Source organism: Schistocerca piceifrons, chromosome 5, assembly GCF_021461385.2.
Source record: "Schistocerca piceifrons isolate TAMUIC-IGC-003096 chromosome 5, iqSchPice1.1, whole genome shotgun sequence".
NCBI lineage: Eukaryota > Metazoa > Arthropoda > Insecta > Orthoptera > Acrididae > Schistocerca > Schistocerca piceifrons.
Window position 1 is genome coordinate 421168817 of NC_060142.1, and position 6000 is coordinate 421174816.

A 6000-nucleotide genomic window follows, 5' to 3' on the forward strand; every position below is an offset into this window, starting at 1 on the left:
TTAGCAGAATATTGAATCGGTGGGTTCAGGAGGGCAATACGGAACGCCGTGCTGGATCACAACGGCCTCGTATCACTAGCAGTCGAGATGACAGGCACCTTATCCGCATGGCTATAAGGGATCGTGCAGCCACATCTCGATCCCTGAGTCAACACATGGGGACGTTTGCAAGACAACAACCGTCTGCACGAACAGTTCGACAACGTTTGTAGCAGCATGGACTATCAGCTCGGAGACCATGGCTGCGGTTACCCTTGACGCTGCATCACAGACAGGAGCGCCTGCAATGGTGTACTCAACGACGAACCTGGGTGCACGAATGGCAAAACGTCATTTTTTCGGATGAATCCACGTTCTGTTTACAGCATGATGATGGTCGCATCCGTGTTTGGCGACATCGCGGTGAACGCACATTGGAAGCGTGTATTCGTCATCGCCATACTGCCGTATCACCTGGTGTGATGGTATGGGGGGCCATTGGTTACACGTCTCGGTCACCTCTTGTTGGCATTGACGGCTCTTTGAACAGTGGACGTTATATTTCAGATGTGTTATGACCCGTGGCTCTACCCTTTATTCGATCCCTGCGAAACCCTACATTTCAAAAATGTTCGTCTGCTGCCCTGGCCAGCACATTCTCCAGATCTCTCACCAACTGAAAAGTCTGGTCAGTGGTGGCCGAGCAACTGGCTCGTCACAATTCGCCAATCACTACTCATGATGAACTGTGGTATCGTGTTGAATCTGCATGGGCAGCTGTACCTGTACATGCCATCCAAGCTCTGTTTGACTCAATGCTCAGGCGTATGAAGGCCGTTATTGCAGCCAGAAGTGGTTGTTCTGGGTGCTGATATCTCAGGATCTATGCACCCAAATTGCGTGAAAACGTAATCACATGTCAGTTCTAGTATAATATATTTGTCCAATGAATACTCGTTTATCATCTGCATTTCTTCTTGCTGTAGCAAGTTTAATGGCCAGTAGTGTATTTGCAGGTTGTATGTATCTATTGTTCAGCTTAAAGTAACTGAAAACTTAAACGGAGATATTTTTTGTTAAAATCACTGAAGCAGTATGATTAAAATAGAGCGAAATGATTAATAAGGTGAAATTACTTAATAACGCTTGTACTGACGATGCAGGGTCCGTGCTACTGGAACCACCAAGAGTGGTGAATGAATCATGATGTCTCTGGTGATCATATTGGTTTCAGGCAACTCAACGTTATGGTAAAAAACTCGAGTCGTATGGCACTGTTGGTTGGGAGACTTCGAAGGGCAGCTGCCTAGGTGGAATGCTTTTTCAAAAATGGCTCTGAGCACTATGGGACTTAACATCTGAGGTCATCAGTCCCCTAGAACTTAGAACTACTTAAACACAACTAACCTAAGGACATCACACACATCCATGCCCGAGGCAGGATTAGAACCTGCGACCGTAGAGGTTGCGCTGTTCCAGAATGAAGCGCCTAGAACCGCTTGGCCACAGCGGCCGGCGGAATGCTTTTTCCTGTCCTTCGCATACACCTGCAACTTTGTTCGTTGCGAATATGGGCAACCTCAGCTGTGTAATGGAATGACCACAACGAAAATTTGTGCCGGACAGGACTCGAACCAGGATTTCCCGCTTGTTGCGAGCGGTCGCCTTAACAATAGGCTATTCGAGCACGACACTCGACCAGACCCAATCTTCCACATATCGTCAACTACATGCCTACAACCTATACTCGTACATCCGCTATGTATATTTCCGTACAGGGGAATATTTCAATTGAAAGTCGCTTGAACGGTGTTGTCTGATAGATACGATAATGTAGTGACTGTGAGTGCGATGCAGTATCTCTTCGGACATGCTCTGCAATATAATATTGCACCTTCCTCCCGCGAACTGTGAAGGCCGCCTGTTGTAAGTTTATCTTCGAAGTGTAGGTGACTGTAATGGGTGTACGTAATGCGATCGGTGCCGGAATAAGTAAGCGCGGGGCCTGTAGCAAATTCTGACAAGGGGACCTTGGTTTGTTTAGGTCGTATGGTTTAGGATATAAAATAAAACAAGATTGTTACAAACAAACTTTGTCGCGAGAAGATGTGTTTTCTATATCATACAAGATTACAGTAGATTGGTTTTCATTCCGTAATAGTTTCAGCTCACAAAACCTTGTCAATGAATGAAGAACATGGAACTAAATAGTCTGCCGTTTCCGGAAGAAGATTCCTTGCTGGTTTAGAGTTGTCACAAGTCTAGCTTCCTCCGGATTTGTCTTCGCATTGGCCGCATCCAAGGCTGTCCTTTGCGGGGTGGGACTGTCTGAGATAAGCCCGGACTTGTTTCTGTTGTCGGAGAAATTAGAATGATTGAAAGCAACACATTAATAAACATTCTTTGCTAAAAATTTACTAAATGGTGACAGTTGTGTGCGTAGTTTCGTTCAACAGCCAGTGCGACGCACACTTAACCCTGCGGTGGTCGCGTTCTAAAAAGAAACGTAAGTGGTCGTATGGATTACATATGTATGCCATTTTATCAACTAAAAAAAAGAGGCCATTGAATTTTCAGATATTTTTATTGAGTGTGTTATGCGCTGCCCATAGTAATGTTTATTAAAAACTATCAGCAAAAACTATACATATGGCCTCACATTTGAAAAAACAACCAACTTTTCACAGCGAGTCACAATTTTAAGAAAGATAGCATCATTGGCTTTGATTTACTTTCAAAAACACATATTTGTGTAAAACAAATCTAATCATGATTTTCTGTACAAGAAATACAGACGATATTGGAACGATGGGGGCAAACAAATTTTTTACACGCGTTACACACTTTTCTTGTACTTCTATTTCCTGATTTTCCGCAGTCGTAGCAGCGACCCACGGAACTATTCTATGTCATTCCAAAGTCTTTGGCTTACTTTCCGAGAGAGAAATGCTAAGAATGTCCTTTATTTTGAAGGACAGACATCTTGGCAACATTTTCTTGTCTAATATCCGCTGAGCGAGAGGTTTAATCGCAGACAAAGACGGGTTAATAAGAAAATCTCGACGTCGAATAACAGTGTAGTTTTGGTTCGCTGTATAAATGCAAAGTGCAGTGAGGTCACTAAGGTTCAGCAAATCATACAATACAGTAAGAGGCCATCATCTTGAATTTCTGGATACATCCTAAAGCATTCACATCTTATCAACTAGATCCATACCATACTTTGCACTGTTGTAGTGCGTTATTATTCCTGGTTTCTGTTTAGATCCTGTATCCCAGTAAATTTTTGTGTCATTGTGCATTGTTAACATCAAAATCACTAATTTGTTAGGTTTTTGCACTTAAGAAACCAATGTTCAAGGGGCGTGGAAGCCAAATTTTGATGAATTTATTGGATTTCCTTCCGCCACAGGAAATTCCCTGGGCATTTCTCTTTTGTCCTCCTGTACAGTGGCAACCATGGTTGTTCTATTTTCAAACAGCTGCTTGGCAACATGGAGCGAATAGAACAAAGTAGCCATTGTTATATTGATGTTTCTGCCGAAGGCAGGACGTACGACTCTTATCACCACATCACTTCTTTTCTTACTCAAGTAATATGGCCCTTCCGGTTGTTTGCCTACATATATTTCGAAGTTGAAAGTATAGGGGTAGTGAGCATCCATAAGCGCAAATACCTTCACTCCATATTTTACGAGCTTGCTGTGAATGTATTGCCTAAATGGACAGCGTACAATGAATGCCAAAAGTTGTTGATCCGAAGTCATTTCAGCACTCGGAACAAAATACTGTTGAAAGTTTGTAAGGAACAGATCAAATATTTCGCGTATTGAGGCCAGTTTATCAATTTGTGCACGTACTTCATTAATATCATCAAATCGCAAATCCTGATAAGAAATTTAAATTTTTTTCTCATACATAGTAAAATAAATTGCATCAATTCAAGTATGTTTTATGTGGTCAAAGATTTGGATTGTGCTCTATCGGCTTATTTTCAGCACTCCATTCATCAACAGAATCCCGTAAGTCTCTTTATTTCAGTTGGCTCTGTATGTTTAACATCTCTCTCCCTAGAAAAATTATTCTTGATGTGGTCAATTTTTGTGTTTTGGTTATGAGATAATGATATTATCACCCAAAGGACATGCAATCTTCGATAGTAGTTTTCTGTCGTGTGATTCCTTTAGGACCAGAAGGAACATATACAATGCTATGAACTCTAGTTCTTCATGTATTGAGAGGAGTCTTTGACCACATTGTGTCACCTCCACGATTATAAAAATCAACCCGTCTGCTTCTCCGGGATGGTTCATCACATGAAAATTCAGGACTGTTCTCAGTTGCCTCACCAGGTATTTCTCCCTCTTGCTCTGACTCAGACTGATGGTCTTGCACTTCCAGAACGTCATTTTCACCGTTAGAACTTGAGTCGGGAATATCTTTCTCATCCTCTGTCTCCTTCAGCCCTGCCAGAATCCGAGCTTCTTGCCTCTGATCCGCAATTTAACTAAAATTCAATTAAATTCTACTATTATTTCAAATACTTATACATTAAAAAACAGCCATGAATTGATGTAATACGTATTCCAACAAATAAGTTGAAAAATGGACGAAGGAAAAAAACTGTTTTTCGAAAATACGTAACAGGTCACGCGGACTACAGTGGTAGACGAAGTCCTGTGAAGCAACCACACTTGACTGTCGCTTGCACAACACTGAGGGGGTCCGACAGCAATCCATCATAAAGTACACAAAAGCTCGAAGCAATGTCGATTCTGGACTTCCAAATTTATTTGAATCTCCACACGTGGATTACATATGTAATCCACGCGATCACTGCAGGGTTAACCACTCTCCTGTACACATATTTTTTTCAGCACTTCCCAAAAAATATAGTTTTCAGATTGCTAACGTGCGTTATTACTCTGACTTGACTGTCGCTTGCACAACACTGAGAGGGTCCGACAGCAATCCATCATAAAGTACACAAAAGCACGAAGCAATGTCGATTCTGGACTTCCAAATTTATTTGAATCTCCACACGTGGATTACATATGTAATCCACGCGATCACTGCAGGGTTAACCACTCTCCTGTACACATATTTTTTTCAGCACTTCCCAAAAAATATAGTTTTCAGATTGCTAACGTGCGTTATTACTCTGTAACTGGTGCCAGAGACATCTTTTCCTTGTATAATTTTATACTGCGACTAACTTTTACCTGAGACTTCATCCCTGCACAAAAGACGCCGACGCGGGCGGCGGCTCAAAAAGCTTTGCCATCCTGCCGGCACATTTGATTGTTTGCAGCAAGCGACAATGTCCTATGGTTTGTAACAGCACCTGCTTTTAGGGCAAAACTGCGTTAACTTTGATTTTACCCGGCGTGTCAAAATGAAAGCTGCGTAACATTTTAAGTTAGACATGCAAAAATACAACTGAGAATCGCATCCAATTCTGTGCATTAGTTTTTGCGTGGCGCACGTACTGACATACATACAAAAATTATAAAAAAAATTTAAAAAGGGAAATGGATAGGTTACAGTTAGATGTAGTGGGAATTAATGAAGTTCGGTGGCAGGAGGAACAAGACTTACGGTCAGGCGGATACAGTGTTATAAATACAAAATCAAATAGGGGTAATGAAGGAGTAGGTTTAATAATAAATAAAAAAATAGGAATGCGGGTAAGCTACTACAAACAGCATAGTGAACGCATTATTGTGGCCAAGATAGATACGAAGCGCACGCCTACCACAGTAGTACAAGTATATATGACAACTAGCACCGCAGATGACGAAGAGATTGATGAAATGTATGATGAGATAAAAGAAATTATTCAGATAGTGAAGGGAGACGAAAATTTAATAGTCATGGATGACTGGAGTTCGATAGTAGGAAAAGGAAGGCAAGGAAACGTAGTAGGTGAATATGGAATGGGGGTAAGGAATGAACGAGGGAGCCACCTGGTAGAATTTTGCACAGAGCATAACTTAATCATGGACAACACTTGGTTCAAGA